Source organism: Tursiops truncatus, chromosome 13 (assembly GCF_011762595.2).
Source record: "Tursiops truncatus isolate mTurTru1 chromosome 13, mTurTru1.mat.Y, whole genome shotgun sequence".
In the NCBI taxonomy this organism is placed as follows: Eukaryota; Metazoa; Chordata; class Mammalia; order Artiodactyla; family Delphinidae; genus Tursiops; species Tursiops truncatus.
The window spans coordinates 70,930,069-70,953,751 of NC_047046.1; the positions used below are offsets into that span (position 1 = coordinate 70,930,069).

The 23,683-nt window shown below is 39.5% G+C and overlaps 1 protein-coding gene across 8 annotated transcripts in view; it reads left to right on the forward strand.

Annotated features, from left to right (window-relative positions):
* The first annotated feature begins 6,103 nt into the window (after nt 1–6,103).
* The window catches only part of WDR7 (WD repeat domain 7), a 388,174-nt gene continuing 370,594 nt past the window's right edge, over nt 6,104–23,683 (forward strand). For 4 of the 8 annotated variants that reach the window (XM_019937103.3, XM_019937102.3, XM_019937104.3 and 1 more), the window contains exon 1: nt 6,105–6,321. The gene's annotated coding sequence lies outside the window, so the exon portion shown is untranslated. Of the gene's footprint in view, nt 6,322–6,527; nt 6,645–23,683 lie in introns of those variants that run through there. The other 4 variants (XM_019937105.3, XM_073790768.1, XM_073790769.1 and 1 more) reach the window with 2 other exon arrangements.

Here is a 23,683-nt window from a genome sequence, read left to right on the forward strand (position 1 = left end):
TGGCTGGGGGTTAAAAAAGGAAAATTTCTGGGACTCCTTGTAAGACAAAGGAGTCATGGAGTCCTAATGGAGACTAAGGTTAAAGGTATAAGAGTTGATAGATGGGACTTCCCTGGTGGCACAGTGGTTAAGAATCTGCCTGTCAATGCAGGGGACATGGGTTCACTCCCTGGTCTGGAAGATCCCACATGCCGCGGAGCAATTAAGCCCATGTGCCACAACTACTGAGCCTGCGCTCTAGAGCCTGCGAGCCACCACTACTGAAGCCTGCGCGCCTAGAGCCCGTGCTCCGCAACAAAGAGTTGCCACAACTAGAGAAAGCCAGAGTGCAGCAACGAAGACCCAACGCAGCCAAAAAAAATTAAAAAATTAAAAAGATTAAAAAATAAAATTCGAACTGCTGGAAAGGCTCCCTCACCCAAAATCGAATTCAAAGCCTCCTTAAGGTTTTGCCAAGGTTGAATGTAAATCTTAAAAGTCTTTTCTGGGAATTCCCTGGTGGTCCAGTGGTTGGAACTCTGCCCTTTCACTGCTGAGGGTGCAGGTTCAATCCCCTGTCGGGGAACTAAGATCCCATAAGCTGCGCAGAACGGCCAAAAATCAAAAAAGTCTTCTGCAAGTAGCAAAAAGCCTTAGCCATTTGAGCTGATAAACTTAACTTATTCCACTGTTATTTATAAACTAGTAAGTTTTATATTGTAATACTTGTTTCTTGACTAAGTTTTAAAATGAAGCTGTGAGATCTCTGGTTACAGCTGTTTATCTGTCTCTACCTCCAGATGGTATTACCAAATCAATTTGTTAAAGAGCTCTATTTAATTTACTTAAAAGTAGATGTTTATAAATTAAATATTTCTAAATGTTATACCAACTAACCTAAATGAACTTCAACTTTATGTGATCTGGGAGATATTCAATATTAAATTAATATTCAATATTAAAGATTAAGCTTATTGGTTTAATTAATACAGACATGTCTTACTTGTAATGAACCTAGGTTTACTAAAAGTTTTCAAATATTATCTCTGTTATGAAATTTATTGCAAGGAGAATAGCTTGGGATAAGGGCTGACTTGGTCTAATATCTCATGAAATTTTCATGCATAAGCTAAACATAATTGTTGGGAACAAGTAAATTAAATAGATATAAATGGGGTAAGAGCTTTTAGGTGAACTCTTTAAAAGTAATTTTGTTTTATGGCATTGTGTACAGGGACTGTTGCCTGCCATTCCAGTAAATAAAGAATGTGGCTTGCCATTCCAGTAAACAAGGTTCAAGTCCTCAGCCACTGTAGCCCCTCGAACCCCTCCCCCCCAAATGGTGCACCCTGAGGGGAATCCGGGATAGAGAAAGACAAGGAGCATTATTTGCTTTGGATACTGGCCCTAGATAGTTAAGATGCATATCTAAGGAATAATTTCAAAGAGCCCAGATTCTTGCATCTTCCCATAGATAGAAAAGCACTAAAATCATTAACCTGAGGTGCCTATTTTTGTGATTAGCTGTAATTTTTTGATGTTTGACTATGTGTATTTTTTTTTTTTCCCTCTAGCAAAAGACTCTTATATATCCTGGCTCTTTTCTTACTTCTTTGGAGCAGTTTCTCAGAGCTATTTGAGAGGTTTTCCCCTGGGCTAGAGTCCTCAACAAGGTCCCCAAATAAAATTTAACTTGCAACTTTTAGGTTGTTTTTTCTTCAGTCAACAGTATGTCTACTTAAAAATACCTTCTCCAGATTTTTGGTAACTTGAAACCTTAAAGTTTAGCTAAGTTCAGTTAAATGATAGAAGTTTATTAAATATATAGATGATTACCAAGTAAAATAAGATACTGAAACATTAATTACTGAACATAGGCTTCCTTTTACAGAGAAACTAAAGATATTCAGGACTGTTTTTGTTTGTTTGTTTTATGGCCGCACTGCGCGGCATGCGGGCCCTTAGTTCCCTGACCAAGGATTGAACCCATGCCCCCTGCATTGGGAGGGTGGAGTCTTAACCACTGGACCACTAGGGAAGTCCCAGGACTATTAATAAGTATGTTTGGTGCTGCACTGAGAAATTTTCTATAAAACATTTTTTTTAGAAATCACAAATAGTAATTGTAAGTTTGCCAATCTATAGAATGCGAATGTAAAAGGCAATTCATAATCAATTATTTCTTAATTTTCGCTACAAATTAAAGTTTTTAAAGGTTAAGAACTTAATGTCTAATTAATTAAATTAATAAGGAAAACATCTTCAGATGCAAGGAAAAAAGATATAAAGAATAGAAATGCATTTTGTTAAGGGAAAAGAAAGTGATTTTGTCTTAAATCTGGTTATTTCTAAATGGGGGGAAAAGGGACGGACAAATAAAGACATAAAACATTGTAAAAGGTTTGTGAGAAAGAAGGAATCTTTAGAAAGGAATTCTATGTGGTCAGGACTGGCTAAGAGTAGAATAAATTTAAGTATGTAAATAAATTTTAATAATAAAGGTAAGGTGGTGCAAAACTAGAATTTGATTTTCTCTCTTTGTTAAAAAGAAAAAAAATTCTTAAAATATTGATCTGCTTTTTGATAACATATTGAAAAAAGTTTCTTTGTCTTTTAAGTGATCTGTTAACTTTCTGTATTTTGCCTTTAAAATCTTTTATTGTCACTTTGGTTAACTGAATAAGTATTGTTTCACAGTGAACTATGATTCTACTAGACAAGCTTCCCCAAATCAAATTCTAAATGAATTTCTTTTGATCTCCAGCTCACTTTGGGATGCTTCAGAGGGCTCCTGAAACATCTCACAGAGAGATACTACATAATTAGGGCATATTTGGTATGTTAAATTATATAGGACACATTGTCAAATAGTGATGATAAATCTACTTAGTTTATATTGTGTGGATAAGTGTTATTATATGAAATTACTAAAATTTGGATATGTCCTGGTATGTTATCTATCATAAATCTAGTTATTATCTTAATGTATTGTGTGTCACAGAAATAACCAAATTTCCCTGTCAATTGTATTGTAATTAGATCTTTAACCATGCCATTTTCACTCTGTCATTTATAGATAGTTGTTGTTTTACTCTGATGATTTACAAGACTGAAGATCTTCAGGAAGATTCATAAAAAGGACTTTTTGACACATATAGGTTTCTGATAATTTTTAGATTATACCACTGAACTGGGTAAGAAATAACAAAACTGTAATGGAAAACCTGATGGCTTGTGAAACTACTAACAAAAGACCTAAATCGACAAGAATTAATTACATGTGACTGAATGAACTGATGAGTAAAATTTACAATTTTACGACTTTTTCTCTTAAATATTACTGGCTCTTACTATTTTTTTTCCAGATAAGAGTAAAACTTTCCTCTTATGCCAACTATGATGAGCAGCAAGTTGATAAATTATACCTTTGGAAATGAAGATAAGACATTTATCCTTTTCTCTCTACCTGATCTTTCCAGAATTTGGCTTCTCTATCTGGCTCCCCTCTGGATTTGTTGGCTTATTGCGATCCTGATTACAACTAGTTATACTAATCAGTGTTTTAATTTTTTCTCTTTGTTGTTTTCAGACGTTTTGTGTCTCTCGCTGCTATACTATGACCTTATTAATGCTACTACCTATATTACTTATATCCTATTTTATAAGATTGTTGTTCCTTGTTGTTCCATTACTTTATGTGTAACCAGATCTCTGACAAAACAAATGATGGCTAATTGTCATGAGGCAATTGATCACATATATAGCTCTATACAAAATTACCTATAATAGTACAACTCTAGTTATAGGAAAAAGCAACAAGGGAGAAACAATTCCTGGATCATAATAGACTAGTAAAAAACATAATCCAGAGAATTTTTAGGTTATTAGCAGGGCCTAATCCAGATATAGCATTTGAATAGCCTTTCAACAAAATCCTTGCCTGACCCAGGAATGAGCATTCCTAGTGTTGTGGGACAAATTGGTCACAAAATGCCTCCCAAAACATGGTCAACTTTATGACCAAAAGGAGGGAATATCTAAACAAAAAGAAGAGTCTCGGGGCTTCCCTGGTGGCGCAGTGGTTGAGAGTCCGCCTGCCGATGCAGGGGACACGGGTTTGTGCCCCGCTCCGGGAAGATCCCACATGCTGCGGAGCAGCTGGGCCCGTGGGCCATGGCCGCTGAGCCTGCGCGTCCGGAGCCTGTGCTCCGCAATGGGAGAGGCCACAACAGTGAGAGGCCCGCGTACTGGAAAAAAAAAAAAAAAAGAGTCTTGCTCATCATCCAGTTATATTAAGGGTTAATATAACCCACTGCCCTGAGGGGAATTCAGAGTGGAGAAAAATAGGATGGAGCATTCTGTGCTTTGGATGTATGGCCCCTAAATAATAAAGATGCATTTCTAAGGAAGATTCTTGCATCTTCCCATACATAGAAAAGCACTAAAATCATTAACTTGAGATACCTTTGTGTGTGTGTGTGTGTGTGTGTGTGTGTGTGTGTGTGTGTGTGATTAGCAATAACCTTTTAGGAAGATGTATGCTTGACCCGTGTATTCCCCAGACAAGGTGCACTCAGCCACCCCTCCACCCCCTGTCCCCCGCCCCCCTCGCTGCGTAGCTTGCAAGATCTTAGGCTTGTGCGGTCTTAGTTCCCTGACCAGGGATTGAACCCGGGTTATTGCAGTGAAAGCACCGAGTCCTAACCACTGGACCGCCCGGGAAGTCCCCAAAATTTCATTCTTATAAACTGGCTACTCCCCAACCTCTTAGGAGCAGTCCCCTCAGAGCTACTGAGAGGCTATTTCCAGGTCTATAGTCCTCATAAGTTCCTTGAATGAAACTTAACTCACAATTTCTACGTTGTGCATAGAGCAGGAATAATAAAACATTCCTTTTGTTGGTTTTTGACCAAACCAACACTTAGCTCTCTTTTGGTAAATTAACAAAGAAATGATCCAGTCTGAAGGAGTTGTTTCTCTGTTCTGATGCCTTAATTGGCTGCTTCAGGGCCCATCCAAGAGGACTTTGCTAATCAAGGTGTGATCCAAGGACCAGCAGGAATGGGCATTACCTGGGAGCTTGTTAGAATGGGAGAATCTCAGACCCCACTCCAGACCTACGGAATCAGAAACTTCATTTCAACAAGCTCCCCAGGTGATTCATACACACAGTAACTTCTGAGGACTGCAATAGAATTCTTACTTGTCCTATAAACCCATTAGTGAGATTACAAAGGAAAAACAAAGCCAGGGAATGAATATATTGTCTATCTTTTTAACACAACTGACTGTTGGTCACCAGCATAGCACGAGTTTTTTCCTTGGTTACCATTCATTCATTCATTCACTCATTCACCAAATATTTGGGAGGCAGATAAGCAAGCATAATAAGTAATTAACATCTATTGAGCTTGTTTAACCTTCTAGACATCCACGAGGTTATTATGCCTATTTCGTATGTGGGGATATTGAGGAGAAAAAAGAGAAAAAGCAAGATGCCCCAGATGACACTAACAGTGTGCAGTGGAGGAACCGGGATCCGAATACATGCCTCTCTGAATGCAGAACTTACGTCCACCACTCTTTGCCGCCCACACGAGTGTACATTCATTCTCTCCCCTGTACAGGAATGTTGCACAAGATCAGACTTCCCCTAGTTAAGTAGCCGAGTTCCTCCTCTGGCCCTGTGCATCGGGGCCAACAGCCAAGATCGGGGTCAGAGGAAAACAGTAACCAAGTCCCAGAGCTAACACTTTCCAGGAGTCTGGACCGAGTCTCGGGAGCAGAAGACTAAATCTGCAACATCCTAGTCACAGGGCAACATCCTGGTCACAGGACACAAACACCTAGACTTGCCATTTCATCCATCCCTCCATCTTGGTCCTCCCAGCATGGGACTCCGAGGCGAGAAGAAAGCCTAGACAAGCCTTCCCATAACAAAAATGGCTGCCATACACTCCCTGCCCACAGCTGACATGGTAGCCTCCGTTTGGTCTCCATGGTAACGCAGGCCGCTCTTTTCGAGCCGGCCTAGGCCAGGCTTGTAGGGAAATGAGGGGAGTTTCCCTCCCCCTCATTTTTGCGACAGTTGCCGGGAAAGTCACGGCAGTTGGCTGGTGTCAGCTGATTTACTGCAGCGGCGGTGGCGGTGGCGGCGGCAACGGCAGCTTGCAGCCTCTCTGGAGAGACGGAGGCTGGGCTGGGGTTACAGTCCAAAGTTTTCCCACGAGGATTTGCCCACCCCACCTCCTCTCTGGATACGTCCTCGCCTTGTCCTCGTTGCCAGGACGCCTGCAGGTGGTGGGACAGAAAACATCGAGGCATAAGATGAAGCTGTGACAGGTAAAGGGCTTTCGAGCTTCCCCGGGGCGGGGGGGACCCCAGCGCGGAATGTGCCCTCAACGTGAAGGTCAGAGGCCGGGGTTCAAGGGTCACAGCTCCGCTCCAACTGGGGGCGGTGCCAGCTGTCAGAGCGCAGCTGCTGGAAGCTCTGGTCTGTGCGGCGCCTGCAGGTTCAGGCCCACGACTAGGCTCCTGTGCCTGGAGCGTGGGTCCTGCCAGGGGTCTCTGGGGCTCCTTGGCCTAGTGAGTGACATTTGCTACTGGTGACACTGGCTTTGGTCTTGAGACGGGACCGCCTTGCCCGCAGTGGCAATCTAAACGGGGTGAGATGCTTAATGTTGATGGGTGGGTGGTTCTTAACAGTGCTTTTGGGAAATGCTGTGCTTGCTTTTGGGGTACACATAGCCTCTCCTGGTACTCTTTAGTTTGCCCTTGTCTAAGGTACTGAGACGTCTGTTAGTACACCTGCCCGCTCTCATCCCTTTGCCCTAAGACTTGGTCTAAGAGGATTCCTGCTATGCCTGCTCCCTTACTAGTGGGTCCCAGCGTTCTGAAACTATATGTTTGGAGTTAGCAATACCCTGCCTTGGATTCAAAAATTGCGTTTTATGTTTTGATTCACTTGCTGTGTCAGTTTCTCAGGTCCTACAATTTGAAACTATGGCAGCTACAGTTGCATCACAGACAGCACTGGAATTGTTGATGCTGCTGATTTAGGGTTCAGTGAGAGCTACAGCTTGCTTTTGCGTTAGCATTTGCCAGGAGCCAAAAAAGGCAAGCTGTGACTCTTTCCGACGTTTATTGTTTAGGGCTTTATGGGCAGGATGTCAAGAATTGCCTGTTATATGAGAGAAATTGATTGAGTTTTTGAAATATACACACACGCTTCTTTATAAGTAATTTGTGACAGTATGGAGGTGGAGGACAGCTTAAAAGTGAAAATAATGTGTTGAAATGCCTTTATTATTTCAAATCGGGCAAACAGAACAGTATAAATATGTAGTAAATGCCTTGTTAATTTCCTTTTTTTAAAAAATGTATTTTATTAAGGGACTTCCCTGGTGGTCCAATGGTTAAGACTCCCTGTTTCCACTGGAGGGGGCGCGGGTTCGATCCCTGGTCGGGGAACTAAGGTCCTGCATGCTGCGCGGTGCGACCAGAAAAAAAAAAAATTTTTTTTATTGAAGTACAGTTGATTTATAATGTTGTGTTAGTTTCTGGTGTACAGCAAAGTGATTCAGTTGTACATATATATAATAGTTTGCATTTGCTAATCCCAAATTCCCAATCTATCCCTCCCCCCCCACCCTCCCTCTGTGCAATCACAAGTCTATTCTCTATGTTTGTGAGTCTGTATCTGCTTTGTAGATAAGTTCATTTGTGTCATATTTTAGATTCCACACATGCCTTGTTAATTTTCAGAGATTATTGTGAGAAATTCATTTAAGTGTCTATATTTTAAATTTTGTTAATTTTCAGAGATTGTTAATTTTCAGAGATTATTGTGAGAAATTCATTTAAGTGTCTATCTTTATTTTAAAAATACTTCAAACCCTACTTAACAGCAAGACCGGAGTGTACACTTTGTTTTTTCTTATTGCCACCTGTAGCTAAATTTTAAAAGATCTTGATAATTGGATAACTCAAAGGGACTGGGCTTTGCCTTGTTTGAATACCACTGTGGGAACTTAAATTTTGAGATAGTTAGCCTTTTCTTTTTTTTTTTTTTAATAGGGGGGAATACCAACCTTTATTTACACTTGGGTTCAAGTTCAGAGCCTTCTTAGTATAGCGAAGTGGTAAAAAGCACAGATCCTGGGACTAAGGTTCATATTCCAACACAGAATAATAAGTAAGTGATAACTGGCAAATGTTACCCACAGTCTCTTCAGTAAAGTGGGGAGAGCATCACCCCAGCTTCTAGCAGCTATCATGGCTGCCTCTGCCCCAGTGTCCACCCTGGGTACTCCACCTCGGAGGCAGCTCAGCTAAGAGAGTGTGGGCTCTGCAGGTCTCAGCTCAGAGATTAGGGTGGGACTCAGTGAGTTACTGAACCTCGGAGGTAGCCCCTCACTCCAAGACATTTCACCAAAGGCAAGAAACAGGAACGTGTACTGGTTCAAGGACTGAGTGAGATCTTACAATTTCCTTTGGTTTTCATTTGGATATAAGCTATGTTTTGAGGCAGAGGAAGCGAGGTGGTCTATCTCACTGTGACAGGCTTAGCATCGCAGACTCTAAAGGTAGCGAGCTGGTTTTGTGCCTTTGCCATCGGAAGGTAGGGTGACATTTAGCCTTAGTGGTGTCCTCTGTGTTAGGTGAGTCCTTAAAGTTTGTTTTGTACCTCAAATGCAGAGGATTGAGTTAATTTTTTCAATTCAGTCATCATCATTGGGCTGTTCAACGTGTATCCCCGGTTTTTTTCCATTCATTGTCTTTTATATCCAGTTTCCACTCCCTCCCCTTGCCCACCAACCCATAGACAGCCATTCTGACCTGTAGGATGTGTATCCTTCTGTTGGTATGTTATTAAATGTGTGTTGTTTTGGGTGCCCACATTTTATATAAATTTATTTAATTATTTGTTTATTTTATTTTTGGCTACATTGGGTCTTTGTTGCTGTGCCAGGGCCCTCTCCGCCACGGCGAGCGGGGGGGTGGGGGGGCTACTCTTCATTGCGGTGCGCGGGCTTCTCATTGCGGTGGCTTTTCCTGCTGTGAAGCGTGGGCTCCATGTGCGCGGGCCTCAGTAGTTGTGGCTCGCAGCCTCTAGAGCACAGACTCAGCAGTTCTGTCGCACGGGCCTAGTGGCTCTGCGGCACGTGGGACCGTCCCGGACCAGGACTTGAACCTGTGTCCCCTGCACTGGCAGACCAACTCCCAACCACTGCGCCACCAGGGAAGTCCCCCTAGGCACCCAAATTTTAAATTTATAGAGATGATATCATGCATGATCTCATTAAAGTTTTTTCGCTCCCTACTGTCTACTATTTAAGGGCCTATTTGTGTTGCTGTCCATTGCTTCTAACTGATACACAGTACTTCAGAATTTCCATCTACTACAGTTTATATGCCAACTGTCCTATTTGTGGATACCCTTGTAACGTTCATTTTCCTACCACTTTAGGCAATACTGTGATAAACATACCTTTTAGACCTGTGTGATGCTTTCTTTGAGATACATATCCAGCAATGTGATTTCTGGATCATAGGGTTTTCATATATTTTATTGAAGGATTGCCATATTGTGTTCCAGAACAAGCTGCTGTGGTCTCTACACCTGCAGGTGGTTCAGGAAAGTTTCTGTGTCCTTGTAACCCCACCAATGCTTAGTGTTATCCAGCCCCCTGCTTTTTACAGACGAATGGATGCAAAGTGAAATCTCATTTTAAATTACATTTCACTCTTACTCGTGAGTTTGAGCCTTTCTTCATGGGCATTTTATCTTTTTGGGTTTTCCCTTTTGTAAAATTGTTTATTCCTTTACCCATTTTTATTCTGAGGTTTCACGCCTTGTTGACCTTCACAAGCTCCTTGTATTTCCTAGATACTAGTCCTTTAAATATTGTATCTGTTCCTATTCTGTCATTTGTCTATAACTTTTTTTTATGATGTCCTTCATTGAACAGAGATTTTCTACTTGATATAATCAAATTAAAATTTTTTTGCCTATGGTTTGTGTTTTGGGGGTTTTAAGAAATCTTTCCCCAAAGATTTGTCACAAAGTTACCTATTTTATGTACTACTAACTTTATAGTTTTCCTTTAAATTTATAGGTATTGAATACATCCAGAGTGTCTTTTTACATGTCACAAGGCAGAGATCCAGTTTATTTTCCATGTAGTGTGCCAGTTTTCCTAGTGTCATTCTCTCCTTTTCCCACAGATAAGTGGTACTGCACTTACTGTATATTAACCTCTCATAGAAGCTCTGAAAACTGCCTTCTGTTCCTTTGGCTTACTTGTTTGCTCTTGTTCTAATATCATGCTGTTTTAGTACTGTGGCTTTGCATGGTTATTTTTTCCTACATGAGTAAGTTTTCCTATTTATTTTGTTTTAGCTTTATTTTGAAATAATTAGATTAAAGAAGTTGCAAAACTAGTACAGAGAGGTCTGGGTTCCCCAATGGTTACATTTCATATAACTTCACCCAATTTCCCTCAACTGTTACATTTTATACAACTATGGTGAAATAGCAAAACCAAGAAATTGACATTGGTACAATACCTGTATATAGTTCTATGCCATTTTATCACCTGTGTAGGTAGATACCTGTAACTACCACTGCAGTCAAGATACAGAACTACTCTATCACCACTAAGACCTCCTTTGTGCCACCCCTTTCAAGTCAGTTCCGTCTCCCTTCCTCTATTATCTCTAACCCCTGTTCACTAGTCAATTTTCCGTCTATACTTTGATCATTACAAGTGTGCTGTATAAATGGAATTAGGCAGCATGTGACTTTTTGAGATTGAGACTCATCTGAATTGTTGGGTGAGACCATTTTTGAGACTCATCTAAACTGTTGTGTAATTTGGGTAGTATTCCATGGTATGTATGTACCACAGTTTGTTTAAACATTCACTGGGACATTGGGGCTGTTTTCAGTTTTTTGCTATTAAAAATAAAGCTGCCTATGGACATGCTTGTACAGTTTTTTTTGTGGATATAATTTTTCACATCTTCTGGGATAAATGCCTAGGAATGTGATTGCTAGGTGGTATGGTGAGTGTACGTTTAGTTTTTGAAGAACTTGCCAAACTGTTTTCCAGAGTGGCTGCACCATTGTACATTCCCACCAGCAATGTATGAGAGACTGAGTTTCTTTGCATCCTCGCCAGCGTTTGGTAATTGTCACTATAATTCACTGTGGTCTTAATTTATGTTTCCCAAATGGCTAATGATGTTAAATTTCTGGTAAGGCAAGTTTTCCATTCTTTTTCCATTTTCAAAGTTGGCTTAGCTATTTGTGGATTTTTATTCTTTTCTGTATATTTTGGAGCTAGAGTTTCTAAAGACAGCACAACTAGAATTTTGATTTAGTATGCATTGAATTTATAGGTTTATTTTGGGGACAATTGACATTTTTATAATATTAGATCACCCTATCCAAGAGCATGGAATGGCTTTCCATTTATGACTGAGCAGGAAGAAATTCTTTGCAGTTTTAAAAAATATCGTGAATAGATACTAATTTAAAGTAGATTATTGCTGATAGAAGAAAATGCTACTGATTTTCATATATTGATATTCTACCTTTGTGTGTGTGTGTTCTACTAGACAGAGATCAAAATCCATAGTATAAATCTTGAAATAGTTTTGGTACTTGTAGAGTTAGGCCTGGAACTAGGTAGTGCTTTTATTCCTGGTTTAGCTGTTACATTTCTCTGTGACACTGTTTTGTTTGTTGCGATGGATAAACTCAATGATTAGAGTATGGGGGTTTATAGGTTCTAGTCCCATTTTGTCCATTCATTGTTGCACTTTACAGAGAGTTCGTAATCTTACATATATGCATGCCAGTGATCGTGGGCAAAACCAACTGAGAGCTTATGTATGGCTCAGTGAGATCCTGTCATCAATAAGAGGATACCTTACCTTTCTACTTATAGATACTATGATTGTGATGTTAACTTAGAATTCGAACTCTGTGCACATTCATTTGCCTTGATCTGTATCTGATACTTAAAGCCACTTTGCTGATAAGAGCACAAAAGATATTATTGGAAGAAGTCCTACACCATGACTGCATTCAGAAAGGCCTGTCCAAGTGGAATTTTTTTGTTTTCTATTAAGTAACGTATACACGATATTCATAAAATAGTAAATATTCTAAATAAAATTAGGCATCTTTTCCAAAATGTGTTGGTGATGTTTAATGAAAATGTAGGTTTTTTGGGCTGATGGTTTCTTGTGTTAGTAGTCGTCAAAAAATGTTGGAACAATGAAGTGTTAGGGCCCTGGTCAGTTCAGGGCGGAGAAAATTTCTGAAGTACTGGGAGTTATTCTGTAGGCTCTTGTAGAATAGAAGACTACTGGAAAGACGTGGCTTTTTAACCACTGCCTCCCATTCAGTTAGCAATTGTAATTTATGACCCTTCAAACTCACTGAAAACATTTTACTAGTGTTTTGCACATACATATTTCTCTCTGAATGTTGGTAGTTAGTATATGTCAATGATAACAGATTGATAGAATGTGCCAGTTACCTTCTGTTCTCACATTCAAGTTGTTTATTTGGCTGTCTTCCTTAAGGGCTCTTCTTTTTTCTAAACATTTCAAATACAAACAAACAGTAAAAAACCACCATTAATGGGAATGAAAAGTTCGCTCTAATGCAATATCAGTTTACTTAGTTTGAAACAGTTTTGTGATTCACTAACAGGCCTTGGTGAGTGTGGTAGCGATTAGTTAAAGTAAACCATGTTAGGTGATTTGCTGCATAGGTCCTAAGACATGTCTTGTTGTGTATGTGTCACAGAGTAAAAGAGGCTAGAATATAGGTGCAACCTGCAGCTGGGGAAAAGCAATTAGTACATTAACAGGGAGTTGATTAAGGAGACTTGTGTTAATTGTTGGCACTATTATAGAAAAATTCATTGAAAAGAAACTCTGAAATCCGAAGCATGTAAAATCAAGATGTATTTTAATTTGTTGATGGGTACAACATTTTTAAAGCCAAGCAAATGAACGTCATTCATTACTTTGTTCATTTATCGAGTAAATATTTGGGTACCTCATATGTGGCAGAAATTCTAGGCGCTGGGAATACAGTATAGAACAAAACAAAAATCATCACCTTCTTGGAGCTTGTGTTATAGTGGCAGATTCAGACAGGCTATAAATAAGTATGACACTTGGTATGTTAAATGACTGTAAGTGCTCTGGAGAAGTATAGTAAAATACCATGGGAGTGGTGGAGTTTGCAATTTATGCTGGTCAGGAAAGGCCTCACTGAGAAGATGGCATTTTAGCAGAGACCTAAAGTGGTTGAAGGAGCTCTAAAGATGGACTTGCCATTACTTGAGATGCGGAAGACTGTGGGAGGGGCAGATTTGGGGAAGAAGACCAGAGACTCACTTTTGAACATGTCAAGTTTGAGAAGCTTATTAGCTATCCAGATGGAAATGTTGAGTAGGAAACTGCATATGTGGAATCACAAGAGAGCCACCAGCTAGAAATTGGGAAATTGTTAATGTATAGCTGGTATTTAAAGCTGCGAGGCTTGGTGAGATCACTGAGGGAGGGAGGGAGGGAGTACTGCCAGAGGAGAGAAGTCCAAGGACTAAGCTCTGGGTATGCCAATATTTAAAGGTCAGAAAATGAGGAAAAATAGAGACTAAAGCCATAGACTTTAGCTTGCTACTAAAGGTAGCAGGAAAGTGTGAAGACTTGGGGGCCAAGTGAAAAAGTGTTTCAAGGAGGAGGAAGTATGAACTATGCCAAATGCTGTTGGTAGGTCAAGAAAGATGCGGATTATGACTTGACACTGGGTTTAGCAATGGGGAGGTTTTGGTGACCTTGTCAAGAGCATTTGTGTGACAGGTGGAAACTTTTCTATGATCTATGCATTGATATAAGGAGGGGGATAATGTTACAAATGAGGACATTCTGATTTGGAAAGAGGTACATATTTCCTTAAGGTTACAGTTAATAAATGGGGGAGCTGGGTCTGCCCTAGTTAGTGTGAGTCTCAAATCTTCATACTTACTCAACACAGCTTACTGATCCCCATATTGTGACAGTTCATCTTCTATTTGGGAAAGCATGTTTGTTTTTTCTTCTGGGTATTTTAATTTATGAACAATGAGAAGCTTCAGTGCTCAGTTTAGAGTTTTGATGACAGTGTGAGGGAAAGCAGTAGGAATGGTTGGGGATGGAGGTGAGATTAGAGGTGGTTCGGGAGATAAGGTTGAAGTTGGTTCTACCAGATGGGATCTGTTTACCTAAAATGTAGGGGCTTGGTGAGCATAGTTTGCTTTTAGGTTAATCAGTAACTCTTGAAACTGAGGCAGGTTGGTGATGGATAGAGCATAAGTAGCTGCAGAAATTTAAAACGTGATTCATATGCCTCAAAATCTATGAATCATTTTTAAAATTGTGATTTATTTTTGACCAGATAGCTCTACAGTTCTTCAAAACCCAGCTCTTGCTTGCTCAGGGCTGTCTTAGCAATGAGAAGTAAGTGTAGTCTTCTGTTGCCATCTGCTCATGCCACATGTTCTTTTGAAACAGAATACTGGAACTTCCTTTAGCAAAGCCATCCTAAAGTGTCAAGTTCACTGGGAGGAGATTTCTTGCCACTCAAATAAGAGAGGATTATATTGTCAACTTAGCGACAAGCTTGGTGTTCAGAAGGTGGTGTCCCTCACAGCTGTTTAATTCCAGACACCCTTTGTTCTGAGGAAGCAGCTCAGTAATTCCTTCATGCATTTTATGATCTAGCTATCTCATTGCATTATAATAAACAGTCTTCATTACCTGATTCAGTGTTTTCTAAGTCTTCAATGAGTTGATAGCAAAGGCACAAGCACAAAAAAATTCATAATATTAATGACTACTTCCTTCATCAAACCATGAATTTGACTTGAACACACTTTTTTGACAAATGATGTAGGGATGTTCTGAGAATCTGAATAAACCTTTAAAGATTTCTTTCTTCGTTCATTGCAGTGGTGGCAAGTAGGTTTAGTTATTTAGTCTGTAGTCCCTGCTTTTCATAATCCCCATTGGTAGGTGGGTAGTGGAGGCCTGCTTGCTCTTGTTCATGTGTGCCTGTTCTCATGAGAGAGAATTTGAGTTTGTTTTTGTCTGCAGGTCTCAGAGGGCCTGCCTTGGGGCACAGGAAGCAAACAGACCAAGACAGTATTGACTCTCTGGTGAAAATGCCTGTATTCCTGGGCTAGAAATACATCTTGCTTTTGCATTTGAGCATTAGAAAGGCAATATAGAGAAATGAACATTGATCTGATACTAGATTTTTCATATGTAATCTTTTTTTATAGCTTTTAGAAATCACATGGGATACCAGTATCCCATGAGATTTTGCAGAACAGTATGGTCTTATCAGAGTATCACTCCATAGGTTATTCATGGTTTTAAAGGGGAAAATAGCCGTAGTCAAGTGGTCATAGGTGGCATCACTGATAGTGGGACAGTGTGATGTTACGTCTCCTGTGGTGATGCAGTGTGAAGTGTACATCACCTATGAAGGATACTTGCCAAACATGTTTCACTTGAGTTCGATGATGCCTTTAGATCCAACTTCCAGTTTATAGGAAGAAGAGGAGATAGATGAACATGTGATAAATGACATTGTAAATAAAATCAGACAAATCTAAAATCTGGAACATTCTACAAGCAATTGGTTTTGTTTATTTAAAGTTAATATGAAGAGTGAAAGTTAATATGAAAAATGAAGTAGGACTCTTCTAGAACTAAAGAGTAAAGAGGCATCACAACCAAATGCAGTCAGTAAAACTTGAATATTTTACTTACTGGTTTTAAAAAAATTATAAAAGATATTTTTTAGACAGTCGAAGTAATTTGAATATGGACTGGATTTTAGATACTATTAGAGGATTATTATGGTATTGATAATGGTGATTGTGATAATGGCATTGTGTTTATGAAGGAAAAGGTTCTTATTTTTAAACTTGGTATTTAGGGGTGAATTGTCATGATATGTGTAGGTTATTTTCAAATGGCTCAGCAAAAAAAAATCTCTCTCTTTATATACACATGTATTGACAAAGGAAATTTGACAAAATATTATTTATGGAGTGATCTTGAGTGATCTTTATACTATTTTCAAACTTTTTGTATATTCAGCATTTTTTGTAATAAAACGTTGGGGAGAATCACAAGGGGAAAAGTAAATATCATCTTAAGCCTTTTATTAAAAGAACAATCAAATTTCAAAAATATTCCCTTGGGGGACTTCCCTGGCAGTCCAGTGGTTAAGACTCTGCACTTCCACCGCAGGGAACACAGGTTCTATCCCTGGTCCGGGAACTAGGATCCCGCATGTCACATGGTGCAGCCACAAAAAAGGATTAATCTCCAAAACATACAAGCAACTCATGCAGCTCAATATCAAAAAAACAAACAACCCAATCCAAAAATGGGCAGAAGACCTAAATAGACATTTCTCCAAAGAAGATATACAGATTGCCAACAAACACATGAAAGAATGCTCAACATCATTAATCATTAGAGAAATGCAAATCAAAACTACAATGAGATATCATCTCACACCGGTCAGAATGGCCATCATCAAAAAATCTAGAAACAGTAAATGCTGGAGAGGGTGTGGAGAAAAGGGAACACTCTTGCACTCCTGGTGGGAATGTAAATTGAGACAGTCACTGTGGAAAACAGTATGGAAGTTCCTTAAAAAACTACAAATAGAACTACCATACGACCCAACAATCCCACTACTGGGCATATACCCTGAGCAAACCATAATTCAAAATGTTCATTTCAGCTCTATTTACAATAGCCAGGAGATGGAAACAACCTGAGTGTCCATCATTGGATGAATGGATAAAGAAGATGTGGCACATATATACAATGGAATATTACTCAGCCATAAAAAGAAATGAAATTGAGTTATTTGTAGTGAGGTGGATGGACCTAGGGTCTGTCATACAGAGTGAAGTAAGTCAGAAAGAGAAAAACAAATACCGTATGCTAACACATATATATGGAATCTAAGAAAAAAAAAAAAAGGTCATGAAGAACCTAGGGGTAAGACGGGAATAAAGACACAGACCTACTAGAGAATGGACTTGAGGATATGGGGGGGGGAAGGGTAAGCTGTGACAAAGTGAGAGAGTGGCATGGAAATATATACACTACCAAATGTAAGGTAGATAGCTAGTGGGAAGCAGCCGCATAGCACAGGGAGATCAGCTCGGTGCTTTGTGACCACCTAGAGGGGTGGGATAGGGAGGGTGGGAGGGAGGGAGACGCAAGAGGGAAGAGATATGGGAACATGTGTATATGTATAACTGATTCACTTCGTTATAAAGCAGAAACTAACACACCATTGTAAAGCAATTATACTCCAATAAAGATGTTAAAAAAAAAATAAAGAGCTCATCTCCACTTTTGTAGAGCAGAAGGGTGAATTTGGAGCTGAGAAACAATAAATTGATAACTGGCACTGTGAAGGTCTTTTGATGACACTTGTATCAGTTTTCATCTGAAAGTTTCACCCCCATTCTTGATAAAAATTTTGCTGGGTGTACAATTTATTTTTTCCTCAGCACTTGAAAATATCATTCCATGGTCTTTTGGCTTTAATTGAGAAGTCAGCTGTCAAAAAAAAAAAAAAAATTCCCTTGGGAGTTCTGTGGTTGCCTAGTGGTTAGTATTCTAGGTTTTTACTGCTGTGTCATTCTATCCCTGATAGGGGAACTGAGATTCCACAGGCCGCTGCAAGGTGCAGCCAAAAAGAAAAAAAAAAAAAAGTCCAAATCTAGTGAAAAACAGGGATGAAAGATCCTCCCTTGTTCCTTGAAGTTTTCTTAGAGCTTTCTAGGCCTTCACATAGCTAGGCAGAATAAAGCTGAAAAAATAGGAAGAAGATAATTGGGAGAGTATGCTGTACCAGAAACCAAAGAGAGAGGGTTGAGAATTAGCAAATGATCAGCCGTGTCAAACTAGTAGCTGTGTAAGACTGAATATAATGTAAGGACTGAGTAAGATGGTTAGAAAGAGTAGGTATCAACAGTCCATTAATGTCAAAGAATCCTCTCTTTCCTCGCTTCTCTCCTAAGGCCTTGCTTCTCTCTGCAATATTGGAGAGTTCTTTCCTGGAGTATCATATTAGAGAAATGTTGACCTCTTCATGTAGAGGGAGGGCAATCTTGAGCAGCCTTAGATTAGGTGTGTTTGAAGATAGAACCTAGATTACATGAGGCCTTTTGTAGTAAGGAAATGGAAACACTATGTTTAAGACCGTGGGTTTCAAGATGTTGATTGTAATTACAGTGAGAGAAACAGAGAGATAAAATGAGAGAAAGAATGAATGAGAGAGAGAGAGAGAGAGAGAGAGAGAGAGCGATTACTAGATTTACAAGCAGAGGCTATTAACAAGTGAAAGTGTTTTGGACAAAAATGAGATGTGAACATATTTGAAGGACAAAGCCTAATTTAACTGAAAGACAGATGAAATGGTAGACAGTGAAAGGATAATTAAGGGAGTAAGATCCTTCAAAGAGTCCAGGAAGAATTAGATTTAGCAAAAAAGATGAGATAGTCCTTCCTCGGAAATATCTTGCTTGGCACACAGTGAAAGCTTAATAAATGCTAATTGTTATTCTCTGTTTTTTCATTCAGTAAGTACATACTGGTCACTAGTAAAAGTCTGTAACTATTCTAGGTGCTGGTAAGTCACCTCAAATCCCAGTGAAATGCAGTTTGCTTGATAATGATTAAATAACAAAGATGGTGGGCTTACGTCGATGATTTGGTTTTACTCTTCAGGGAAACAGATTTTAGTGGAATGGATGCATTTGTAAACAAATAACTACAAACAAAGTGACGAGTGTTCTGCACCAGTGTGTAGAAAATCTTGTGAAAACGTGGTTGCAGGAGCAGTGAATCACAGGTTTTGGGACAGGGCACTCACAGCAGAGAGGAGCTAGTGTTGGAACAGGTTATAGGCTAAAGACAAATACTTGTTAAAGTTAAACGGTTTTTTGAAAACTCCATGTTGTGTGTGTATGTGCATCTTTAAAATAAAAGAACCTGGTGAATCACGGCCATGGATTTTATTTTATTTGTTTATTTATTTTGGCCCTGCACATCTTGTGGGATCTTGGTTCCCCTACCAGGGATCGAGCCTGGGCCCCTTGCAGTGGAAGTGCGGCGTCCTAACTGCCGGACCACCAGAGAAGTCCCGTGGGCCATTTAATTTATTTATTAAACTGTCTTTTGGAATACAGTGAAATACCCAAAGGCGGGGGGAAAAAACCCCTTAAGACCAAAGGATTTATCTTGAGAATCAGGATTCCCACACAATCCAGTCTCTTACTTCTCTTACTCTTCCTTTTCAGAGGTAGTTTTCATTACTGTTTTTTTTTTTTAAATTTGGTATCATTACAGAATTATTCTAAACGTTTATGTGTGTGTGTATTACAGATGTGTGTAGATACATATATATACCCCTTTTAGAACCTAAAATGGGAATGTATTTTATACACTGTACTGCACCTTTTCATCCCACTATATATTTTGGAGATTATTTCATATCTCATGCTGCAGTGTTCCATTGTAAGACTCTAATAATTTATTTAATCCCTGATTTATGGGCACTAAAGTTCTTTCCATGTACCCATTAACAATTAGAGAAATTTTCAAGCACATAAAAACAGTAAGAACAATGTAATGAACACTCTTGTACTAAAAGGAACCTCACCGTTTATTTTTACAGTTTGGGTTCCCTGGCAAGCAGGTTCTGAGATGGAGATTAGCACTGAGGTTTATAAGGGAGTGCTTTTAGTCCGACACCTGGGGAAAGGAAGCAGGTTTGGCCAGAGGGAGAAGTTGAGCTGTAATGAGTCTCAGCGGAAGGAATCTCAGTTGAGCCTGGGGGTAGTTCCAAAGATGGAATGACCCTTCAGAACTATACTGAATTGATATGAGGGGGCCTGGCCTTTACTGTTTATCCCTGGATTGATCAGTTGTTGGATGTGGGCTGTCCTACTGGAAGGCGGCAAGGTGTCTCCCTTTGGCTGGGGCAGTCGTTAGTGGGGGCTGACAGCCCAGTGCTCTCAGCGGCTGGGGTAATAAGTCCTTTATTCCCAAGGTGCATCTGGATGAGTACCACCCATCACACTTATGTTCCTGTTTCATCTTCATCCCTTCCAATACCTCTTACCCCCTCTTCCCCTCCACCATCTCCCACATGCCAGACCCCAGACATCAGATCATTTCATCCCTAAATACTACAGTTCTACTTACCTTTGAGTAATGTGTTTTAGTAAAATCTTGATTAACCAGATTGACTGGAGAATGAAGTTTTCTGGTAAATGGAATTTTGTGGTAAATGCAGACAACATAGAATAAGGAAGGGTATTTACTTCGTTAGGAATCAGGAGGTCTGTTTGTGCCTCTGAGCGCTGAGATGAGTTTGCAGTGTAATTTTGAGAGAGTTGCTGAAGGACCTAAATGTGGCGGGCGGGAGGAGGGGCTCAGCGGCCCCTTCCCATAGTGAGTAGTTATGTTTAGGCAAAACTTTGTAGTCTTCTTTCCCTTTTATGGCAGATTTTGATAAAACTACGAAACAGGGTTTAATTTTCTTTTCTATCAACTTTGAATTTGGAAAATGTGAGCAACTAAGCTCTTCTGTGCCTAGTTAAATTAAGGGAAAAAAAATCCACTAAGGGGATTGCTGCTCGCAGAACCTGAGAATAAAACCTCTTAAAGTGGGGTTTGCTCCAGGGGCTGCTGGATAGGTTTACCGTTCTGGCTCCCCCAGGCTTGGAGTCAGCGCTGATGTTACAGTTTCACAGTCCAGTCACTAACACCTTCCTTGCCTCTTACCCTGGAGCCAGTCTGTTCTTGGTAACAGTGAGACGTCCGTGTTCCCACTTTAGTGACACCTGGGTTGTTTGTTGTTTTTTAAATTATCTTTAAGGAGGAAGGACCCCATTGAAGGGTAAACTTATAATAAATTGGAATTTCAAATATTATGTACTTGTGTTTATAAAGAATAAATAAATATCCACTCAAATAGATCTCTATAAGATGGTAACGAGCTATATATACTTCTCTCCATTTCTATATTAGGAAGGCAGTTTTTTTTTTTTTTGGTCAGTTACAAAAGCCTTTCTTTTACAACTGCTTAAATACCAAAAACAAAAGCAAAACAGCAGGAGGTTGACCCATATTTCATCAACTTTTGCAATGACTTGGTTCACTGATACAGGCAAAGGGTGATTGGATTTTTCCCGTTCACGTGGGACGATTTTTGTTGAGTTCTCTGGTGCCATTTTGTGAACATATTTCCTGAGCTCTAATTTCTCTGAGACCAGATTATGCCTCTGTTTCTCTGTTGCCTCATTACGTTCTTATTTTCCTCTCTCCCTCCTCCCTCCTCCCCCCACCCCCATGCTTGCTTACTTTCTCTTATCACTCTGCTTGGAAAGTAATGTTGCCAAATCTGGCTCCCTGTGCACCAATGCTGAATAAAAATATGGTGACAGAGAAATGGAAGATAAGAAATAGAGAGGCTTTTTATTTTCTTTGCCAGGCAAAGGGAAGGCATAGCAGGCTAGTGCCTCAAGAACTGTGCCCCCCGCTTCCTGGGGAATTACAGGGATTCTTATAGGGGAGTTCTGATAAGGATCAAAATGGTGAAGGTCTTGCATTCTTCTTCTTGCATTATTTCAAAACAGTCATTGCTGGAGTCAGGCAACCTGGTAATTGGGTCCGTTAGCCTCTGGGTTATCGGTCTATGTATGACCTCCTTTCTGAAATGCAGACAGCTACAAGGGGTTATTTGCTTCAAGAGTTTATAGGGAGAGTAAAGAGTAAATACCAGGTGCAGGGTGTAAATTACCTAAATTACACAGGATTAGGGGTGACAGGTTAGTTTTGTGAAGGACAAATCTAACTATAGACACTACAGATTAGTAACAGTTAAAATAAAACTAGGATTGATTAACTCATGCCAGTTTATGTTTCTTCTCTAGCCTGTTCACTGTTCCCTTTATTTTCCTGGTTATCAGGAGAGGAAAAACCTCATTTCTATTTTTGTTGCAACAGTAACAGTCATTCATGTCTTTTTCTTGCCTCACGCCTTACATATTTCATCAAACCCGATGATTTACTGTTCTTCTATAATGCCTTATATTTTCTTTTTCTTTCAAAACTCTCATCATTTTAGCCAGGTTCTTATCACTGCAGCCAGGCTTATTGCAGTAGCATCCCATTTGGTTTTCCTGTATACTATCTCAAATAGTCTTAGCATACTGCTTCTCTGCTTAGATGGATATATAGTTATGGGACCATTAAGTCTCTTTAAACTCTGGTCCTGCTCAAGACCATTGTGAAACCTTGTAGTATCTTCTTACTTCTCAAAACCTAAATTTGTAAATTCTGGTTAGGTGTATAATAATTTATCTCACATATTAGAATCTGAAATTATTGATGACTTCACTGGGCATCAGTATCATAATAATAGTGCCTATTCTTTATGTAGAGGGCGTTTAGTATTTTAAATTGTTTTCTCTTTACTTTTGTCTTGGAGTACCTTTGTGTAAAAAAACTGTATCGAAATCTATGTTGTGTTTTTATCAATTTGGTGTGTTGAACACCAAGTCCTATCTATTGTATATCTAAAATAGCTCTCATATTCATCTTATTATTACCATTTTCACCACTGCTACCCTTCATCATATATTTATTGAAGACGTCCCATATGGCAGACACTATGCGCCATCCACATCATATGGTGGTAAATACATCGATGTGGTTCTTGTTCTTAGGGAGCTTAAAGACTAGTAGGGGAGACAGCCATTAGACAGAGAAATCCAGAAATAGTAATGAAGTTGTGATACATTTAGGCACCATCTCTCTTACCAGCAGTACTGCAGTAGCCCCACTGGTCTTCAAACCCAGAGTTTTCTCCCTCCCTTTTGTATTGTAGCTAGAGGGATCTTTCTGAAAAGCTAATCAGATTTAAAACAGTTGACCTGTTTTCCATTGCTATCAGGTTAAACTCCAAATTCCTTGAGGTGGGTTACCAAGTTCTTATGATTTGGTGCATGTGGGCTTGTTGTTTCTTGTCTCATTCTGCCTTTGTGCTCTGAATGCCAGCCCTGCTATTTTCACTGTCCAGAAAGAACTGAGATCTCTCACCTTGGGGACTTAGAATATGTGATTCCTTGAGCCTCTTCCTTGGGTAATTACTACTCATTCTCACTCATCATTTCTTCCAAGAACCCTTCCTGAAGTATAGGTTAGGATATCCATCTTTTGTGTCTCCATTAGGTCTTGAGATTCCTCCTGTATCACACTCTGTGGTAGTTGTTTGCATGTGTGTAAGCCCCATTGTGTAGGTCCATGTGTCTATTTTATCTCCTGTTGTAATTCCATGGTATAGACACAGAATGGAAACTTGGGAAATGAGATCAGAATTTAATTTGAAAGCTGTCTTAGTATTGGGATTGGAGTTTGTACTATTATTTCTAATAACGTCATGCAGAATTGAATTGTCATATTTGCAGATAGAATTGTTTGACAGGCATATACAGTAGTAGTACTTTTATATTGTGTCAAAAAGTCAGTGAAAGATAGTAACCTCTTGAAAAGGTACAACTTTATTAAATGTTAAGCTACAGTGCTGAAA